The sequence below is a fragment of the Amblyomma maculatum genome, chromosome 4 (assembly GCF_055883805.1).
Source record: "Amblyomma maculatum isolate TAMU_Amacu chromosome 4, ASM5588380v1, whole genome shotgun sequence".
NCBI lineage: Eukaryota > Metazoa > Arthropoda > Arachnida > Ixodida > Ixodidae > Amblyomma > Amblyomma maculatum.
Window position 1 is genome coordinate 56,567,019 of NC_139347.1, and position 22,969 is coordinate 56,589,987.

General features: G+C 47.8%; 1 pseudogene across 4 annotated transcripts; it reads right to left on the reverse strand.

Moving 5' to 3' along the window:
* Positions 1–4,742: 4,742 nt before the first annotated feature.
* Positions 4,743–19,368, reverse strand: LOC146191113 (very long chain fatty acid elongase 4 pseudogene; annotated as a pseudogene). 4 transcript variants are annotated; one of them, XR_014706604.1, is made up of 3 exons: positions 19,275–19,368; positions 18,671–18,764; positions 4,743–6,940 (listed from the first exon to the last, which is right to left on the reverse strand). The product of XR_014706604.1 is annotated as a very long chain fatty acid elongase 4 pseudogene, transcript variant X2 (transcript). The 4 variants fall into 4 exon arrangements; XR_014706606.1 differs by lacking the exons at positions 18,671–18,764; positions 19,275–19,368 and adding an exon at positions 10,522–10,668; XR_014706605.1 differs by lacking the exons at positions 18,671–18,764; positions 19,275–19,368 and adding an exon at positions 10,504–10,668.
* Positions 19,369–22,969: the final 3,601 nt, after the last annotated feature.

The following is a 22,969-nucleotide window of genomic DNA, read 5'->3' on the forward strand; positions in this document are numbered from 1 at the left end:
GGAAGGTGCTCACTGCTTGGCCAGGACACCTTCGAACCGCCGGTGGTCATATAGTTACTCCAAAGGGGATGTGCACGGCTCGCATTCAGATTAACGGACATACGTTCGTCGTTAGTTGCGTTGTTTTAAGTGACTGCTCCCGTGACCTTATCCTCGGCATTGACTTTCTGCGGGAGTACGGAGCAGTTATCGACCTGCGAAATAGACTCGTCACGTTTTCGATGGGACAATCTACCGAACAAGATAGTAGCAGTCCTTGCAATGCCGCACTTCGTGTTTCCGCCGAGAGCGTCTCGCTGCCGCCGCGAAGCAGTGCTCTTGTGGAAGTTACCTGTGACGATTTCTGTAACGGTGATGCTGTAGCGGAGGCGAACTATTCACTCCTACTTGCTCAAGGCATTTGCGCTCCCCGAAGTTTGTTGCCGTTTCACAATGGCCGGACTGCACTCCTTGTCACAAATTTTTCTAATGAGCACCGGCACTTGTTCCCGGGGACTGCTATCGCTTTTGCTGACCATGTTGCGCACGGTCCGGTCTGTTTTGCATCCACGGCAGTAGAAACTAACGAGCCATCTCTCGACAACATCGACATTAACTGTCACTTGTCAAAGGAGAAACGGCGGGCCTTAGAGCAATTGCTGCTGGACTTCAAGCATTGCTTTGCTTCTTCCTCGAAGGTTCGTCAAACGCCCATCACACAACATCGCATCCTTACTTATGACGAAGCTCGCCCTATACGACAGCAGCCTTATCGTGTCTGTCAAAGAACGAGAAGTGATCCAGACTCAGGTTCAGGAGATGCTGGATGATGGTGTTGTGCAGCCTTCACAATGTCCGTGGTCTTCACCAGTAGTCCTGGTCAAAAAGAAGGACGGCGCTCTTCGATTTTGCGTCGACTATCGGAAATTGAATAATGTGACAAAGAAAGATGTATACCCGTTGCCGCGCATCGATGACTCACTGGACAGATTGCGACGTGCGAAGTATTTTTCATCTATTGATTTAAAAAGCGGCTATTGGCAAATTGTAGTAGATGAAAGAGATCGAGAAAAAACCGAATTTGACACTCCAGATGGCCTATATGAATTCAAAGCACTCCCATTTGGATTGTGCTCTGCCCCAGTTACATTCCAAAGGATGATGGACACCGTCCTCACTGGCCTCAAGTGGCAGATCTGTCTTGTGTACATGGACGACGTAGTTGTTTTTTCCGAAATATTTGACCAACACCTCGAACGCCTTCGAGCTGTCCTGGAAGCCCTCCGTTCTGCTGATCTCACGCTGAAGCCCCAGAAAGGCCACTTCGGGTATACAGAACTCAAGTTCCTCGGCCATGTTGTAAGCGCTGATGGGGTGCGCCCGGATCCCGATAAGACTGCTGCCGTCGCACGATTTCCCGTTCCAGCTAATAAGAGGGCTGTTCAGCGCTTCCTCGGCCTGTGCGCATATTATCGGCGTTTCATTGCGGACTTTTCTCAGATCGCAGAACCTCTGACGCGCCTTACAAGGAAGGATACCTCCTTTGTGTGGAACTCTGAGCAGCAGATGGCCTTCTCTTTGCTCCGTGAGCGCCTCCAAACGTCCCCTGTTCTGGCGCACTTCGATGAAGCGGCTGACACTGAGGTGCACACTGATGCCAGTAATATCGGTCTTGGCGCGGTCCTTGTTCAGCATCAAGACGAGTTTGAGCGAGTAATAGCTTATGCTAGCCGCACTCTCTCTCGTGCCGAAATGAACTACTCCACCTCAGAAAAGGAATACCTGGCGGTCGTATGGGCTACTATGAAGTTTCGCCCCTATCTTCACGCCCGGCCATTTAAAGTCGTCACGGACCATCATTGTTTGTGCTTGCTGGCAAATCTGCGAGACCCATCTGGACGACTTGCACGCTGGAGTTTACGGCTTCAGGAGTTTGACATAACTATTGTTTACAAGTCCGGCCGCAAACACGAAGACGCCGACACGCTGTCACGAGCACCCGTTGACACTGGCGATGCTACAGCCGATGACGATAGCGGTTTTCTAGGAGCCCTCAGCGCATCTGAGCTCAGGGATCGACAAAGAGCTGATCCAGACATCCTTCCACTCATCGATTATCTGGAAGGGCGTGATACGACCCTGCCTCGACACCTATCTCGGCACCTTGGTTCCTTCTGCATACGGCAAGGCGTCTTGTATAAAAGAAACTCCCAGGGTCAAGACAGAACTTACCTTCTGGTAGTGCCATGCGAGCTCCGTGAGGATATTCTCCTTGCTTGCCATGATGAACCGACGTCTGGTCATTTGGGTTGCTCACGGACTCTTGCTCGAGTGCGCAACATGTATTACTGGCCAGGACTCTCCGCAGCTGTGAAACGCTATGTACGAAGCTGTCGCGAATGCCAGCGCCGTAAAACACCGCCCCAGAAGCCTGCCGGATTTCTCAAGCCCGTTAAAGCACCCCACATTCCGTTCGACCAAATTGGAATGGATCTCCTTGGCCCTTTCCCTTTGTCGCAGGCGGGAAACAAATGAATAGTAGTCGCTACTGACCACCTGACTCGATACGCTGAGACAAAGGCAATCCCTTATGCCACAGCTTCCGAAGTAGCAGAGTTTTTCATGCACAACATAGTCTTGCGGCATGGCACCCCTTCCTACGTCGTTACCGACAGAGGGACAGCTTTCACTTCACAGCTGATCGACCGCATATTTGAGCTGAGTTGCACGACCCATCGCAAGACCACAGCGTACCATCCACAAAGCAATGGTCTTACAGAAAGATTGAATAAGACGATTGCGGATATGTTGGTAATGTACGTCGATGTGTAGCACAAGACCTGGGACGAAGTGCTGCCGTACGTCACATTTGCGTATAATACAGCCTTACAAGAGACAACGCGCTTCACACCATTTCGACTTGTTTACGGACGCGAAGTTCAGAGCATGCTGGATTCCATGCTCCCGTGCCCAGATGATGACCAGCTATTCTCAGATGCCCAGCAATATGCCATCCGCGCTGAGGAAGCCCGCCAGCTCGCCCGTGTGCACATTGGGCAGCAGCAGACCACTGACGCGCACCGTTACAACCTCCGGCACCGCCAGGTTGACTACAAGCGCCTGGAGACCAAGTCTGGGTATGGACACCAGTTCGCTGTCCAGGCTTGTCAGAGAAACTCCTTTCCCGCTACTGCGGGCTGTACAAAGTGTTGCGCCGTGTGAGTGACCTCAGTTATGAAGTTATCCCAGACGGTGCCACACAACCAAAACGTCGAAAGCACAGCTCGGACATTGTGCAAATTGTGCGACTGAAGCCGTACTACCACCGATAGCGTATGTCCACCCGCTGTGACCACTCTCTTGCTTTTCACACCGTTTTTACCGGCCTTTCTCATTTATTTTTTTTTCGGAAGGGAGGGGTAATGCCACCTAGTGTTGCCAGGTGGCGCATGAAGTGTGAAAGGAGGACGAAGTTGAAAAGGACGACAAAGTGTCGCTTGCACGTTTGCGTCTGTGCTGCTGTGTTGTTGTGTCTGGGCTACCCCCTGCTATCATTGGTATCCTTAGTCACCGTGTACGTGACAATATTAAATAAATGAAAAGGGAACGAAGCGTTGAGGTCTGCGCACTGTGGGACACTGGCTTCGAGGAAATTATTGTATTGGATATCGATCCGCAGCAACATACTTTGAGTCACTGCATATTCAACGGACACGGTGGAATGTAAACCATTTCCTGGGAACCCTTCCCCAGATACATACATGGTCTACGGTCAGTGACCCCGCGGATAAATAAACAAGCCCTGGAAAGGCAAACTCCACTATGGAAACTCACCTTCACTTTCAACTGATCAAGGAACCGAGTGGGCTCTGAAACGTCATGTGCGTTCATTTTGGTTGGAATTGACAAAACAAAATTTAACTACGGCTGTAATCCTCGACAATCCACAGCAGGGCTACCGCTCTGGCATGCACCGCGGATTCCTAGACGACGTCCTTTGAAAAAGTTGTCTACTGATGGAACAAAGGGTAGTGTATATAGTGTATTTGAGTGAATGAGAATGGGACATGTCTTATTGATAGTTGTAAGCAAATACAAAGCAGCACAGCATTGCGGAGAGAATTTCGGTATCTCGACTGGGAGAATTAGGAAATATTAGATGAACACAGCAACGATAAAATTTTCGACCTGCTTACGACATTATTACGTGCATGTTCGATAACACGGCAGGCACAACAAAAAACAACAGCGTTGAGATACTGCATTTCAGCGTATTGAAGGGAAACTAAAATTTACTCGAAAGTCTGACAAAAAAAAAAAGAAGAACCATTCCGTTATTAAGTTCGATTTCAAAAGAAGCCATCTTAGTCGAAAGGTATCCTCAGGAGGGGCCGGGTGTGTGTGAAAAAGTGAAAAAAAAAAAAAAATCCGTTCGAAAAGGAAACGTAAGGGTGGCTGAACGGGCTAGTTGGTAAATCATGTCTTGCAAAAAATCGGCTAAACTATGGGACACAGACGAAGGAGAGACCAGGCACCACAGCTCTGACCCAAATATAATTCTTTTATAGAACAGAAAACGGGTCGAGCGCTTATAGGTACTTACATTTTCAACGCTCGGTACTGAGTATGCAGTGAAACTAAGAGAAACCTAATTAGTGTTTTTCGCCTACAAAGGGCGAAACTAAGAAATTATGCAAGGGCAGCAGGCTCTGGGCACTACCGTGTTGGGATACAGCGCGCAATGAACACTAGTCGACGACATGCAGTACCTGTTTTATTCGTCCTTCAGAATGTAGGCGTTGTAGAAAACCATTGCAATCCACCAGCGCTCTGCGCATAGTTGCTATTAGTGACGATGCCCGCACATTTTTTGCATAGTAGTGTCGAAGCTAAGCGACACGCACTCAGTCACACGTAGTATCAGCCCCACAGGCAGGTGAAAACATCGAGCACCTTCATCTGCGCGCACGAGTGTTCCGCCTCCAACCGGTCGCGCCACGAAGGAAAGCCACAATTCCGCGACGACATGACAACGGCAAAGTACTTCAAAATGCCGGCGAATGAAACTTCTCAATCACAGAACAGGCGAGAAGGGGAGTGGTAGGGGGGTGACGTGTGACTGGAAATCCCTCGTGGCAGACGTTCCAGCAAAGCACGGCATTCGCGAACATCAAGGGACGCACTTGGACGGACTTCATATGCAAACATTCATCGAGCGCACGGCGCTGCTCTCGAGAAGTCAGAAAAAAAAAATAATAAAACAGAGTGGTCACTCAACTCGTTGCTTGGCTGCTGGCCGCTGCGTCGTCTTGTTTCCTCCGCGGTAAGCATGGAAGTAGAAGTTGCAGAACAGCGTGAGGAGAAGCAATGCCTGGATAAAGCCAATCCAGAGCATGACCCTGGGGTAGTTGCAGTCGTACACCATGGGCACCATAGCGTAGACCATGAAGAATGCCAGCTGGATGATCTGGATCTGTGTGAGGTACCGCTTCCACCAAAGGTACGGCTGCAGCTTCGGACCGAAGGACGAGAGGAAGTAATAAGAGTACATTACGACATGAACCATGCAGTTGATGCAGATGCAGATCATGATTTGCCCCTCAGCGCCGAACGTTAGGCCCACCCAGCCGTTCCAGACGACGATGCAGTGGTGGATAACGTGCAGCTTGGACACCTGCGAATTCTTCTTTCGGAGCACGAAAAACACCGTGTCGAGAAACTCGGCCATGCGCACGTGCAGGTACCACCAGCAACCGCTCAGCACCGTCATGGACTGCTCGGTGGGCCGGTAGTCGATGCCCGTACACAGCCAGCTGTAGTTGCCCCGGAGGTAAGTATTCCTGAAGAAGTGTATCATGAAGCCGAAGTTGAGCACCACCATGCTGATGTTGTAGAGCCTCATGATTCCGACTAGGGCGAAAGGCTTGCGGTCCTTCATCCACTCTGGCCCGCGGAACTTGACGAAGTACACGTACAATGCAAGAATGAGATGGATGGGGATTGGATTACCGGAGTAGAGCCAGCCCATGGTTCGGGGATCACGGGCTTGCTCGAGGGATCGAACGACTCCAATGAGTGGGGTGTGCTCCAGACCCATGTAACCCATGACTGCTGCAGTCGCTGCCGGATCCACGTGGCGCGCTTCGAAGTCGCGGATAACTTGCTTCAGCGGAAGACTGACAGGAACGCCGTTGGTTCTCGCGGCGATACTGACCACGGACTCAGTGGCGAACTGCTAAGCAACGTCGCTGCTCAAGTCAACGGGCGATGACGGCTTGCGCGACTGCCAGCCGCCGAATGAAGCGCGTGTGCCCGCCGTTTTTAAAAAGCCGCTCCCGCTCTCCCTGGCGGAAGTGGTGGCGCTGAATGTCGAGACAAGGTAAAGGCAAGGTCGCCTGTCCTCCTCGGCTGCGCCGCTTATGGCTGACTGTGGCGGATGCAGTTGAGATCTTCGACGACACAAAGGGGGTGAACGTCCACCCTTGCGAATACCGGTTTCCCTTCCTTTCACACTAAGCAGAATCGACGTTCGTCCTATGTCTGCGAAGAAAATGGGCGGCTCCTCACAAAGCCAGGAATGTGAGCGTATGACCTACAAGACCTCGATTGGCTGACAATAAAGAGTCGGATGGGTGAGCAGCTTTTTCTGCTCTGCCCTTTCCCTTCCCTTTTATTCCTTGCCGCACTTACTAGGAATCGGAGAACAATACCGTCCTCGAATCCTTCCGCTCGTTTCGGCCGTCGCGTATCGTGATGCCGGGATCCGGTGTTGGAGCAGTTTCTCGTCTGATGGTCCGTTGCAATCAAGGCTTCTTCCACCGCTGCTGCTTCACTTGTCGCACTCCAGACTCCAGGGCGGCGTTCGTTTTGTTATGCATTCACGTCTGGGGTGCCAAAGTGTCGAGTCCCGCAAGGTGGAACTGTGCCGTCCTTTCCGTTGCTTCTTCACGCGTGCTTTCCCCTGGAAATGAAAGGGGACACGAGGCGAAGGTCTGTTATGTTTACATACCATACAGCTTGGCACGCTGCTCTCAAGGAAAGCACTGACGCGTGAGGGTCGCCATGCCAGGCACTTAAGTTACACTACACTGCATGCATGTAGTACATCCCAGTTACCCAATGCAACTGCGCGATGCCTATAACGAAGTAATCGCAGGAATACGTGGCATGTGGCTGCTTACGGCAACCGGCGAAAAACGGTGCTTCTAGATCGGTTTCACAACGTTTCGAGCCACTGTCACAGCGAAAACTTTGTTAGAAAGTAGTGGAACCGCCATGAGGCTCCGTCGTTGTCCGCTGTTTTCTTTTTGTTTTCTTGTCAACCTTAAATATTTATGATATAGCAGTCTCGCTGTTTTGGTTGAGTATAGGAACGTTGTAACTCACAACTAAAGAAAAAAGAAAACACGTGATTCAAGTTGCGCATATTTATGACTGTCTTTTATCCCACCCTAAGCGTACGAAGTGTAAGAAAAGACGACACCAAGGAAAGTTCCCTTCAGAATAGGGAAACCCAAAAGAAAATGCCGAAAGGACAGACGCAGTTGCGCAAAAAAGTAGCGTCAAAGTGGGCGTTAGCAGTCAAAACCACCAAGAGGAGTATTCACAGTTGTGACTAAATGGGTAACCGGTGTTCGTAGTGTCAGTATTACAGGACATGCGTTACTCTTTCAGCGTTTACAAGACTTTTTACATTGAGAAAACGTGCTTTACATTTTCTGAGCACTTGATGCAGCACTGATTCCTTTTCTGACGCCTTAAGCATTCTTTATACCTCTACCGGCATGTGTTTTTTTTTTTTTTCGTTTTGTTTCTGCTAGATAGAGGTCGGCGATACACGCTTCGACGCAGTCATACGGAAATGTTTCCTCATCCTTAAGTGATCTATCGTTCGTATACATCATTAAATTACTTGATCTACGAACTCCTCAGTGATCAATGACGAACCGAGGCCAAATGAGCGCTTGCAAATCTAACCATTGCGACAGTCACTCATGGGTTTTGTTGAAGCCTGCGCAAACGTTTCAGGCGACACAGACCTGGAAGGGTAAAGCCGTACACAGCGACACAGACCCCCCCCCCCCCCCTTCCTCCTACCTGTATAAGTCCTACCACGCTTTGGGAAAAACACACGACACGTACACACTACAAGAGGTCCCAAGAAGCGCGCCAAGAACTTGCGGGCGAACATGGCGAGTCCTTGCTTGCGGTTGTTTGAGAGAAGACTGGGCACCGCGAGAGCTGTTGTGCACATCACTTAGCTCTGTGGCTTTGCGCGATGGCGTCGTAAATAACGCGCGCTGGCGTGGATGACGCGCGCGTCACAGCAGCCGTTGACATTATCATGTCTTCAAAACGAAAAGAGAAAGAAACTCAAGTGCACGGCTGCCACTTGTCGCGGCAAGGATGAAAACGACCATTATATAATGCGCGTGTCATGGTCGGATTATCATACATGCTGGCTGAATTATTCGGATGCGGGAGGTATAAAGGGTCCGGCTCGAAGCACACGCACATCTCTCAAGAAAACAAAATTGTGTTAGAAACAGTTGCAAAAATATAGAAACACGAATGCAGCTACGCCCTCGACCGTAGACGTTTCCCCTCTCTACGTGGTTTGCAAGTGGTCTCACCTCGTCAGTGCGCGGTGTACAGATGCGGAATAGCGAAAGTGCTGCCGTGATCACGTTTTTGCTTCGCTTCAGACGCTTGCCTCGCTCTCTCCTGCGACGAAGACCGCTACACGCTCGCTACGCTGGCAGCCCGTAAATAATCCCCGGCGCTCGGCAAAGGCGTGAAGGCGGGACGGACGAAACGAGTTCAAGGTGCAGTCACGTGTTGTGCGGCGCTCGACTCTGCCGATGGCTGCGACCACGGTTAGTAGTAGTGCTTCTGATGGCGATAACACTCCCGAGATTGGGCGACCCGTACGTGCAGACAACGCACGGGAAAATGGGCACATAGATCAGGCATAGCATTGCGATGATTGAGCTGATATAGTTCGAGTTAGTTCGATCCTTTAAGCTGACAGAAGACAAGGCGTCTGATTCGCGTCCGCTCTTGAGGCGTATGCGAAGCAAGCTGCAGTGGTGCCCGTTAGCCGTCTGATTTCGACTCACGTTGTCGCCGTTAGCGCTGCTTGTTTGAACGGGACGTGATCGAAAGTTGGAGGAAATAGAACGCACTGCAAACTGTCGCGCACTACTGGTGTTCAAGGTCTGCAAACCAGAGAGATGAGGAGAGAAAGCACTGCTGTAGTTGCGTTGGTTGAAGTTTTTGCACCTCGGTGCACCTATTGCGCTGACTGGGCAACTCTGGAGTGAGAAATAGTAAATCACATGCGTAAAGCCTTAGGCGGGAGTCTCTCACGTTGCAACCAGGTTTTGTTTGGTTTGCTCACGATCTGTGCACTTTGGACACCCGTGGTTAGATGGAACGAACATATCAGCCTGTCAGAAGCCAACGCTTCTTCGATACAGGAACACCTTGCCATGAAGAAGTTTCGCATCTTCTATGCTTACCTTGCAACGAAGAACAAAAGGTGAAAATTTGCCTGTTTTATGTTTCTCTGACCTGAGAGAGATGTTTCACCCTTTCTTTTTTTACATTTACCAGACCAGGGGCTCACTCTGCTTTCATCATGTTATCGCACTGAACAACTGAAGTTCGTCGACACATTAATTGAACATCTTCATTTATGACCAGTTGGCAACATTTTAATACACTCTAAATCAGAACCTTTTACTCCTCGCAATGGCTTACTCACACGTAGTTTTTTACGCGCATTATAATATTACCAGTTCACAAATCAGCTGATAAGTCTTGCCAATCAAATTACAGGCCTATTTCTCTTACTCGTACTTCCTGTAAATTGTTAGAACACATTATATTACAGAGTTCATATAATCAAACATTATTCTTCATCCTCACCAACACGGCTTCAGGTGCGGCCTGTACTGTCACACAACTTGTCGAGATTTTACACGATTTTGCTAAAGAAATAAATGACCAAACACAAATAGATGCACTCTTTCTAGATTCTCAAAAGCCTTCGATCGAGTGTGCCATGCTAAATTGCTACAGAAACTGAATGGGCCTATAGTACAATGGATCGCCAACTATTTTACTGATCGTCGCCAGTTCGCGTAACTCGGTGACCACATTTCAGATACTGTCCCGTTCCTTTCTGGTGTACCGCAGAGCTCTGTTCAAGCCCCAATTCTGTTCCTTCCCTTCATTAATGGCATTGCAAACCAGACAAAATCCAAACTAAGGCTGTTCGCTGATGATTACGTCTTGTACAGAGAAATAAAAAGCCGAGAAGATTAAATAAGCTTAATAAATGATATAGGAAAGATAGCCGAATGGTGTTCAGAATGGCAGATGACCTTTAACTTTGACAAAACAGTTTCTATGACTGTAACGAAAAAGACATCTAAATTGAGTTTTCCTTATGGCTATGGCAGCTTCACCCTCAAGACCGTTATCGAACATAAATACTTAGGCGTCATTATATATACCAACCTGGGGTGGACTACTCACGTGGAGCACGTGGCAAATAAAGCGATGCGAAAGCTCATGTTTTTTAAACGAGCCCTGCGGTATTCCACAAAGGAAGCCAAGCTTTTAGCCTACGTAACAATCATTCGCCCAATCCTAGAATACGCAAACGTCGCATAGTTTCCGCATACGCAAGATCACATAACTACACTTGAGGCTGTCCAGCGAAAAGGTGTGCGCTTTATCTACGACAGATATAAGCGCACCGATTCACCGACTCAGATGTTGTCTGAAATCGGCCTTGGTACGCTAGCTAGTCGTGCGACGTTTCACAGCCTGAAGTTTGTGTATATTGTGAAAGAAGGCCAGGTCCAGACGGCAAGGTCGTGAAGGCAAGGCAAGGTATGCCGTGTCGGCGTTTAATCTGATGGAGAAAACCGAAGCGCGCGCCGGAGCCGGCGCCACGGGACGATGATGATGGTATGTACAAGAGGAAGAAGAAGATCATGGTATGTACAAATGAAAGAAGATCCGTGGAGGGCTCACACAATCTGCCCGGGAGGTCGGAAGCAGCCAGCCTGGTCGCTACTAACCAACCGATGTACCGCGGCGCACAAACGGCTTCAAGCGAGATACATGAATTCCACGGTGGCGTCGGTCAGCTGGGGGATCAACAGGTGTGACTTGGTAGTTTACTGGGGAAGTTTGGTTGACTACCTTGTAGGGACCAAGATAGCGGCGCTCAAATTTATCACTAAGGCCAGGGGTGCGCAGTGGTGTATAGAGCAGTACTTCGTCACCAGGACAAAAAGAGACCACGCGATGCTTCGAATCGTAGCTACCCTTGCGGTCTTGCTGGCACGCTTCTGGGTTCTTGATTCTTATAGCGCTGAAGAAACACCACAGGAAGAAAGACACAAAAGGACAGAAGCGCTTCTGCGCTTCTGTCCTTTTGTGTCTTTCTTCCTGTGGTGTTTATTCAGCGCTGTAAGAATCAAGATCATGTACCAACTAACCCGTCAAAAAGTCCTGCTTCTGTGTTGAGGCGGGCAAGATGACGGCATCTGGCTACACGGGATATGAACTGGGCTGGTAATGATGAGGAGTAGTCGGGTGTAGAGAAGATGGAAGTGTCGAGGATTGTAGTGGGAGGACGGCCGAAAACGAGGAAAAATGGGGAGTAACCGGTAGTCCGCTGTACTGCAGTATTATAGGCGAATGTGACGAATGGTAGAACAGTGTCCCAATTTCGATGATCCGGTGTGATGTACATGGATATCATATCCGATAGGGTACGGTGAAATCGCTCAGTCAGACCGTTAGTCTGGGGATGGTAGCTTGAGGTTGTCTTATGGAGGGTGGATGACGCACGAAGAACTTCGGATACGATTGTCGATAAGAAGGCCGTCCCGCGGTCACTTAGAAGCACCCGAGGAGCGCCATGACGCAATACAATTGACCGCAAAAAGGAATTAGCTACCTCTTCAGCGGAACCAGTCGGTAAAGGGGCCGTCTCAGCATAGCGTGTAAGGTGGTCGACAGCTGTTATAATCCAATAATAACCCCCATTGGAGAGAGGTAGGGGACCATATAAGTCGATGCCGACTACGTCGAATGGTGTGGCGGGACAGGGAAGGGGCTGTAGAGGACCAGCGGGGGAAGAAGTAGGCCGCTTGCGACGTTGGCACAGGGGGCAGGAAGCAACGTATATAGCTACGGTGGTAGACAAGCCAGGCCAAAAGAATCGTCTTTTTACGCGGTCGTATGTTTTGTTAAAGCCAAGGTGACCTGCAGTAGCGTCATCGTGGAAAGCCGCTAGTATACGTGGGCGAAGCACACGCGGTACGACTGGGAGCCAGCGAGTTCCATCAGGATAATACATGTAGCGGCGTAGTATGCCATCTTCAAGCTTGAAATTGCGAAGCTGTTGGCGAAGCCTAGCGTTGGGTGGGCTCGAAGCGCCGATAAGGCGATCGATGATGGGCCGACAGTAGGCATCAGCTAATTGCTGTGAGCGGAGAGCGTGCTTGTTCTCAGAGTCGTCAAAAGAAACTGCAGTGATGTGCGTCGGTGGAAGCGATGATCAACTGTGGTCAGAGGTGGAAATGCATTGTGAAGAAAAACAGCAGGCTGATTCCGAAACCGGGCAGCGAGAAAGAGCGTCGGCGTCTTGGTGTTGGCGGCCCGATTTATAAACGACGTCGAAATGGTATTCTTGCAGGCGTAGAATCCAACGGCCAAGTCTGCCTGTCAAATTCTTGAGTGAAGATAACCAGCAAAGAGCATGGTGATCGGTCACAACTGTAAAATGCCGACCATATAGGTAAGGGCGAAACTTTTGAACAGCCCAGACGACGGCGAGACATTCCTGCTCGGTAATGGTGTAGTTTTTCTCAGCTGGAGTCATGGTCTGACTGGCGAAGGCAATCAATTTCTCACGTGAAGTTGCATCGCGCTGCAGAAGTACAGCACCAAGACCGTGACCACTGGCATCAGTATGCAGGATGGTAGGAGTGCTGTCGCTGAAGTGGCCAAGAACTGGATCTGATGTGAGGGCGTGCTTTAGGTCGTTAAAAGCAGTGTTGCACTGTTCAGTCCACACGAAAGGGCTGCGCGCTTTAAGTAGCTCATGAAGTGGCGCAGAAATAGTTGCAAAATGCCTTATAAATCGCCGGAAATAGGACGCCAGGCCGAGGAAACTGCGCAAATCTGTAGTCCGTTGCGGACGAGGAAAGTTCAAGACCGCGGTTATTTTTTCAGGGTCTGGGCGAATGCCGTCATGGCTAACCAGATGTCCTAATATTTTAATTTCCTTCTCTGCAAAGTGGCACTTCTTGGTGTTGAGCTGAAGGCCCGCTGAAGCAAGACGCGTGAGGACTTCATTCAGGCGCGTGAGATGGTGGGTAAAAGTTGACGAATAGATAACAATGTCATCCAAGTAACATAAACAGGTTCTCCATTTGAGGCCACGAAGTACAGTATCGATCATTCTTTCAAATGTTGCGGGTGCGTTACAAAGGCCGAAGGGCATAACATTAAACTCGTAAAGTCCGTCGGAAGCTGCGAAAACGGTTTTTTTCTTTGTCGTCCTCATGCATAGGTATTTGCCAATAACCTGAGCGGAGGTCTAAGGTCGAGAAATATTCGGCACCTTGGAGAGAGTCAAGGGCGTCATCAATACGCGACATCGGGTAGACGTCTTTGCGGGTAATTTTGTTGAGTGCGCGATAATCAAGACAAAATCGTACCGATCCGTCCCTTTTTTTAACTAATACTACTGGGGAGGACCATGGGCTTGTTGATGGACGAATAATATCGCGACGGAGCATGTCATTGACATTTTCTTCAATTACTTTTCGTTCCGAGAGAGAAACCCGATAAGGTCGTCGGCGTACAATTGAGTTACCTTCGATAAGGATGCGGTGATGTGCAACACTAGTCCTTCCCAGTGGTGGGGAAGTGGTATCAAAAATGGCTTGGTGGGCTTGAAGCAATTGCAGCAATTCTTGACGTTGGTGTGGCATGAGGTTCGGATTGATTGTCTTCGACAGCATGGAAAGAGACACTTTCGATGAATCACGTTGCGGAGGTAGCGGGGCAGTGAGCACCATCATGGATGTAGGGTGAGCATCCACTATGCATGGCAGGGAAGTTCCTTTAGTCAGCACGAGGGATTCACGGGAAGTGTTCGTGGCAGCTACTATTGCTGAGCTGCTGCGGAATCGTACAAGACTTGATGGGAAGGCGATTCCACGTGCAAGATGACGATGAGATGGTGCGATGAGTACATCCCCGTCACTGATGTGCTCGGAAACAACGGTAATACGTGTTTCGCACTGTGCAGACAATACAGTATCAGCTGCGGCAATGATGAAATGATGCCGTGCAGAAATGTCAGATGAAAAATCACTGTCTGTCATATGAATGACACGGTCGCCACAAGAAGTTAACGCTGAAGCGATTGACAAAAAATCCCATCCAAAAATCATCAAATGCGCACACGGTGAAAGCACAGCAAACTGCACATGGTGGCGAACGCCGTCTATAACAACTCGAACTGTACACTTTGCTGAAGGGTGCAGAGGGACGCCATTTGCTCCACGAAGTTCAGGTCCATCATATGGTGTCGTTACTTTCCGCAAACGGTGGTACAAATCAGCATGAATAACAAAGTGCAGCTCCTGTGTCAATCAAAGCTTCGACCGGTAATCCTTCAGCTAAAAGGGAAATCATATTATACGGGCGATGAGGAGGACTTTTTGTAAGTTCGCAAAGTGCAGTTTCTCCTCCGGAAACTGCATCGCTTAGTTTTCCGAATTACGTACAGGAACAGTTGTTGCTGGTCGAAGTGGCGAAATAGAGCGGCGGTATGGGGAAGGGGACCGGTGTCGGGATACATGAGCCCCACTTGGTTCAGACGAGGATACCGGCGGTGGAGAGAATCGACGAGGTTGGCTTGGAATTGGTCGTCGCTGATAATATGCAGGTATGTCACTTTCGAAGGCGTCATAACCACGTCGCTCGTTCTGAATGCGTCGGCGACAAAAGCGAGATATATGTCCTCGAATTCCACAATAATAGCACACTGGGCGAGAGGGGTGCCAAGGTGCGTAATAGGGTGCCGTAGGTTGAACCGTCTTCATGGCGTTGATGTGGTTGTAGGGTGGTGTTGGGGTGAGGGAACAAAAGGAGGAGGGGATGCAGCGACGTGAGCGTAGGCCGGTGCTGGGCGAGGTGCAGGAGGATCAGGTGTGACAGGGTGGTTGATAGTGGCCAACTCTTCTTTAATGATGTGGCGGAGGCCGGCGTCGTTAGAAGGAGGAGACGAATGATCGCACCCGTGCCGGCAAAAAGGGCTGAGGGCTTGGAGCTCCTCGCGGATTATCGCTCGAATCATGGCTCGTAGATCGAGGTCAGTAGAGGTCGGGGCAGTAGTGAAGCCGGGCTGCAATCGGGAGGACTGTAGCTGGTCGAGGCGTTGGCAGGTCGTTATAATGGAATCAACACTTGATGGATTTTGGGCAACTAGGGTGTTATAAGCCATTGAATTGATTCCCTTCAAGACATGGTGTACACGTTCAGATTCCGGCATGGTGGGACTGATACGCCGGCAGAGTGCCAGCACGGCCTCTATGTATGACGCATAGGACTCATCGGGACCTTGACGGCGGGTAGCGAGCTTGTTCCTTGCGATCTCCGTCCGAACAGCCGGGTCGGCGAAGTACTGTCGGAACTGCTGCTTGAAGGTGGGCCAGTTTGTGGTGTGGGGCTCACTGTTAATAAACCAATTTCTGGCGACCTCAATAAGGTAGAAAGATATGTTCAGGAATTTCAAAGCATCATCCCTCCGGTTGTAGGCACTGCAGCGTTCATAGGTGTCAAGCCAGTCATCGACGTCTTCGTTGCGATGACCAGCGAACAGCGGCGGGTCGCGTTGTCGTGTGGGCACTATCGGAGGCGGCGGTGTAGCCGAGGTAGAGGGTCCGGCCGGGTCGGGACTGCTCTCTGTTGACATGACGATGGTAGTTGTTAAACGGCGACCGGAACGTAGCTCCAGCGAGAGGCAGGGCACAAGGCAGCAAGGGGATCGAATTTCACCTCCACCACTTGTGAAAGAAGGCCAGGTCCAGACGGCAAGGTCGTGAAGGCAAAGCAAGGTATGCCGTGTCAACGTTTAATCTGATGGAGAAAACTCAAGCGCGCGCCGGAGCCGGTGCCGCGGGACGATGATGATGGTATGTACAAGAGGAAGAAGAAGAGCATGGTATGTACAAATGAAAGAAGATCCGTGGAGGGCTCACAATATGCTCTTGCATAACAAATTTAAAGTTGACTTTGATACCTACATTACCTTAAACTCTGCCAGAGAAACGCGTCACAAGAATAAACTCACACTAGAAGAATATTTCTGTGCAAATAACACGTTTATGGTTTCTTTTCTTCCGCGGGCTGTACGAGAGTGGAACTCGCTAGACGGTAAGGTGATTGCACAGCCAACAGTCGAGAAATTCTTAGAGATGGCTGGCAAAAATGTGTTGTCAGGAAACAAGACGTGATGTTCTTTTTTTTTTTTTTTTCATTCGGGGTACTTTCTGTGTATTTGTAATCTCATGAACATGCACAATGTGAAAGGGTGATGCTGTTTTATGCGTTTTCGTATTCTTTGGATTCTTTTTTCCAGTGCATTCCTTGTCGAAAAAAACTACAGACCTGTGTCAAAAATACGACAAAATATCCTGAGTTCTGTCGTAACCATCAGATCTTTCTGTAGTTCTGTAGTTTTTGTGTAGTATATTTCTGTTGTCTGTTGTTCTGTAGCACTTTTGTCTTGTAACCACAGAAATTTCTGTTGTTACTACAGAATGTTGTGTTGTCACAACAGGTTTCCCGTCAAAAACCGCACAGCAATTCTGCCGTAACATCAGAAAATTTTCTGTTTTTTTTTTCGACTGGGTTGTCATACTGCCTGAATATTTCCCAATGTTCTTAATATTTTTGACACAAAGTTATGCCTTGTCGACTGCATGTCCGCAACAATGAGCAAACTGACTCCTGTAAAAATCCCTCAAGGGATTGGCAATATTATTGAATAAAAATGGTTGGAATTACATCTTGACCCTACTCGTGCTGTACCTTTGAAATACCTTTTTTAATCTTGCGCGATTTGCAGATAACATGTTGTCCCTGTGCGTTGTCTTGTGCTTGCATTGTATCTCATATGCTGCAGATTAATGGGATTTGATTGTGCAGTCTTATCTCCTCCTGGAGTAGTTTTTTGCGGGGCTGCAGGATTATACTTTAATAATCAAAGCAAACCATGTCTACTACTACAAGCTCTTTTAGTACATTAACAACAATGAGTTACATAAAGCTTCAGATACAAACCCAAGTTAACAGTATTCTCTTCGCCGAGTACTCAGAAGGACGCAGCTGCCACAAGAACAAAGTACGGCCGGCAACATACAGACTACCCGACACCTTTTCTGTTGAATCGTGTAGATGCGCTCGTAAATTTCAACAAACCTGTTACTAACAAGTTTCTTAAAGCCCTATTGCACAAGCATGGCATCGCAATTGCATAGTTTAATTTTTGTTTCGTTTTGTGTTCTCCTTACTGTATCAAATACATGCGCTTTTCTTTATTATTTTACAGGTGCTCTATACTGTGTCACTAAATACAACAAACGGTTTCATTAATATCGCCTACAGCGGTATGTTTCATTGTTTCATTAACTGCAGTTTGCTTATTACAAAGCAATCGGCAATAAAATGCCAATCCTCTTTTTTTTCTATCCATAGTTATTTGGAGTGACTCAGTTTCATGCAACCAAATTTCTGCATCTGCGCATTGTGTTTATGATTCGGAGTGCTCTTTTGTATGTTTTTGAATACGTTCTTTAAACTGCACGCTGAACGTCAACCGGAGCGAAAGCCTTTGTCAGGCGCTGTAGCCTTTAGCTTTCGCTTCGCCTTTCTGTAATGGAAAGAAAGAAAGAAAGAAAGAAAGAAAGAAAGAAAGAAAGAAAGAAAGAAAGAAAGAAAGAAAGAAAGAAAGAAAGAAAGAAAGAAAGAAAGAAACTAATCACCTATGAACAGCTCGCTTCGACATCACAGTTAAATTGTTTATCAATAGGTAATGAACTGCCTTCTAGCACTGTGAAAACCTGGGATTTGACGCGGACATTTTCACTAAGCCAGTGATGGCTACGAGGCTCACTTTATTACAGCGCTTTTTAAACCCACTAAGTTATGTACCAGTTTTAGTAAATACCGCTATGCAGAGAAAAATCTAAGGAATGTGGGAAGATATCGACAATCCGCTCTTTCCTTCTTTCGCTCCTTTCCAGTCCCTTGTCCCGCTTTCCGATGAAAATTTTATTTTAGCAGCGGCAGCTAAAATAAAATTTTCATCGGAAAGCGAGTTGCAGAGTAAGGCACTGAAGGCAAAATGCTTTCGGATGTGCCTTGAGTGTTTTGCGAAACATTAGTGGGTACGACCAGTTTCGCGCAGCAGTGCAGAAGCTCTATATAAAAAAAATCTAAGCTTTGCTACTTAGGGCAGTGATTGCCAGATCATAAAAGTAGACACTGATCTATTTTTTCGTCACAAGATAACTTGGTGGGCAATGGCCCACGGCCAGGACGCAGCGTGTTGTCACTTAACGCAAAATAGAAAGAGAAAATACGTTACATTAAGTCAATCCAGAGTTAGGACGATGTTATGCCTTCCCAGACGTCCCAACAGGTCCCGCTCTTGCAGCATTTCGTCAGTCGTGGTCCCAAACCTAAAGTGAAAAAAAAAAAAATAAAAAATAACGGGGGGTGGCGGGGAAGGGGGGGGGGGAATCAATATTTCTCAACTTTAGAGAAGGAAGAAAAAATTATTCTATAGCTACACTCAATACCGGACAAAGTCCCAACAGAGTAGGCTTGCATCGTCGAAATTATACCGACAAATGCGTAGTAACCCATACTATTGCATTTTTAAATATACCATAAAGACGTTTTGCATAGATTCGATTAACAGAGCTTAACTCATATTTATTATAAGGTGCGCCCATCAATGCATTATTAACACGCTGAAGCTGCAATAAAAGCTTGCACATGCATGCATTACAGCAGTACTCCTCCCTAAAATAAATCTTCAATTAGCATGAGTTGTTATTCGATTCGATGAGGTCATTGCGTTACCAAACTGCACCAATTTCTTCAGATTCTACTACTGGAAATCCACGGTGATCGCGGGGGCTGCTGACGAAAGCACTCGGGATGCAACATACCCATGAGACACCCACCTGCCGAATCCCTCTCGTGGCTTCCTTGCCTGTGACAATCGGCAGTGGGTTTCTCTCAGGCGTGCCAACTCTCGACTTCTGTTCGCTTCTTGACGGGCAGACGCTTATTAGAAGGGCAGAGTCTGGTTGGATGCTGCTTTAAAAAATGCGATAACAGGAAAAGACAAGTTCTCGAGACTTCTCGCGCCCTTTCCTCCGCTTCCAGTACTTTCTCTTTTTTGTTTCAATTTTGCTTTGGGGAGCTTTTTGTTTTCCTAATGTTGTGTTCGTGTGTTCATTCGGAGGAGCCACCGCATTCAACGACCTTTCAGTAGACAAAAAAGAAAGCAGGGGCGCTCTTCTAAGCCAAAATGCGGCGTCGCGCACCAACAGAGCTTTACGCGCGACGCGCGCACGTCACAAGTTGACCGAGACCGACACCGAAGAAGGAATGCTTTTTTAAACTGCATTCATCTTTTCTTCGGGTCTTTCTTTCCTTTTCCGTATTGCTCTTTCTTCGCAAGGTTTCACGCCCTCCTGCGTATGGCGTCTGTGGACTACCTAGTGGCACTCGAACTCTGAGCACTGTCTTTCTACCCTATCTGCACGACAAAAGACCACCCACAGGAGCATCCGAAAAAAAGTGGTGAGACCAAAGAGGCGGGTGAGGCACAGCACGGTCTCGGAGTAAGCCTGCACAGCGAGACGTTTTGCAGGCATTCCAGTAGTATAGTACAACACACTCTATTCTTCCACGACAAAACGTAGTCAGTTGTTAGGGCTTTTCTAATTACGCAAATAAAAAGCTAACCATCTGAACAAATTAAGACGCCAAGAATTTCGATGGCTTTGGCTTCTTTGATATCACGAAATATCGAAAACTAATTCTGTTTACTGTTCAACAGATTCTGTTAAATACACACACCTTGTACTACTCACTTAGCAACTGCTGTTTTTTTTTTTTTTTAATTTGTATCCTACTATTGCGCTGTCGAAACTCAACGTAATTTGTTAGCTTTCGTGCGGGGCAGCAGTGAAACAGCCGAGCCTTTTCAGTCAGAGTGCTCCGTCCGTTGGTATGATGACGCCAGCAGAGGCCGCATCACCAGCGCCGCCGCACCGCACTCCCTGTGTAGTTCGTTTCCTTTAGTTTCTGTCAACCCGCAGTGACATCGTTGCGAGAATGGCATAGTGGGCGAATCAACGCCTGCTTTTATGCGGATTTCAACGAATTGAAAACCTGGATGTATACTAAAAAAAGAAAAAAAAAAGAAGACCTTGAAAACTGTAGGATGGCTTTATACGAGCAATCATGCATGTGTATGGCGGTCAAGAGGAAGCAATCGCTGCAGTTTGGCCGTCCGGTATCAGCGGCAAGTGCGTCGCGCAAGTTAAAAGTGTTGACTACGACATTCGCCTTGAGGTAAGCGAAATTCACAGCTGACAGGTAAATTTACAGGTTATTTAAAATGCGCTGTACAGCGGCTGAAATTGACTGCTTGCGAAAATTCGTCTGAGCTTCATTACAAGTATTTTTTTCCCAACTAAAATGGCTCGTTCCCCGAGGACACTCTCGCATTATTTGAAGAAGCGAAAAGAAGCAAGTTCCTCCTTCAACGTAAACCGAGGAATGTTTCTGGTCGACTGCAAGGTGACTCAGGGAGAGATTTCCAAAGGGTACAATAGTTAACTATTGTACTATTGTACCCTTTATTAGTAACATAGAGGATGAAGTCGATTGTCTAGCGCCTTGCTTCTCCAGCATGACTGGTTTCGGCCCATTCTTCACGCATCCGCCCTACGGCACGGCATGTAAGCGACTAACAAGTGCCTAATTGACCCAAACAAATCAGCTGTGTACCATACATTTACTGAATGGTCCATTACAGTTGCGTAAAACGCATTATTTCTATATGCAGGTAATGATAATGCTCTATTTACTGAGTACTGACACTGCTTTAATTTATATGTATTGTCCTCAAAGAAGCATAGCTCTAACCATAGAAAAAGACGAAGCGTTCTTGATGAGTATGTACCAATGTCAGAGGACGTTTTTTTTTTATTTATTTATTTTCCGAAAGCACTAATTAAATGAATCCCCTGCGGCATTATTATTTTGTACATAATGTAAAAAAACTCCCATGTCTTTTCATGCTATCGCTGCTTTGTATTTCTCTTCGTTATTATATTAATGCCCCCCCCCCCCCCCCCCCCCCCCCCCCCCCCCCCTTTTTTTTTCCGCCGGCCGCAGTTCGGGTGCTTTTGATATTAGACATCAATTTCCGCGGCAGGCAACCTGCTTTCCTTCTCTTTTTTTTTTTTTTAAATAAGTTATTACCAAGCCCCCTAATGAAACATTTTGGTTTATTTTCCTATTTAAATTACTTTGCTTTCAGAGATGATTTTATGATGTTGTTAAATGCAAGAACCAAATATACAAAGGTACAGACCACACTCTTTGTTTCTTTATATTGGTACAGAAAAGGGCTTAGTTATAGAGGATGTAAATAAATATGCCCCTTCATGGATCACTGCCTTGTCGTGGCGGAGGGGCTTGCGAAACTCGATGAAGTCGTGAGCTCTGCTGTGTAGGGCCACCCAAGATAGACAGGTCACGGCAGAGAGTTCTGACAAAATGTGATTCACTGGAGAAGGTAATGGCAACCCACTCCAGTATTTCCTGCCAAGAAAACCCTATGGCCAGTCACAATACCATTAATGATATGGCGCCGGAAGATGAGCCCCCCAGGTTGGAAGGCGTCCCACATGTTACTGGGGATGAACAAAGGGCGATTCCTAGTAGCTCCAGGACGAATGAAGCGGCTGGGCTAAAGCCAAAAGGACGCTCAGTTGTGAATGTGTCGGGAAGAAACCGTAAAGTCCGATGTTGCAAGGAGATATATCACATAGCAAATGGAGTGTACGATCTATGACGCAAGGTAAACTGGATGTCGTCAAGCGAGAAATGGACAGATTGAACATTGATATCTTGGGTATCAGCGAGCTCAAGTGGACCGGAATGGGAGAATTTAACTCCGGCGACCATTATGTCTTTTATTGTGGGCACGAATCCAAGAGAAGGAATGGGGTCGCTCTCATAGTAAACAGAAGAATGGGCAAAGCAGTGCTAGGATACAACCCCAAAAACGACCGAATGATTTCACTTCGGATCCAAGGTCACCCTTTCAACATAACAGTTATCCAAGTCTATGTACCGACCACTACTGCTGAAGAAGCTGACGTTGAGAGATTTTATGCGGACCTACAATGCCTTTTAGACCGCACCCCATCATCAGACGTCGTTTTTCTCATAGGAGACTGGAATGCTAAGGTAGGGAGTGAAGAAATATCCGGAATTACAGGCAAGTTCGGTCTTGGTGAGCCAAATGAAGCTGGGCAGAGGCTAGTAGAGTTTTGTCACGAAAACAACCTGACCATAGCGAATACTCATTTTCAACAGCACAAGAGGCGCCTGTACACAAGGACTTCACCGGACGGTCTGTACAGGAATCAGATCGATTATATTCTTTGCCGGCAGAGATGGAGAAGCGCTATACAAGCAGTAAAAACAAGGCCTGGGGCCGATTGTGGCACCGATCATCAGCTTCTTGTTGCCAAAATTAAGCTTCGATTGAGGAAAACGCAGAAAACTAGAAAGCCTTTCAGGTATGATCTGGATCAAATTCCATTAGAATATGCTGTGGAAGTGAGGAATT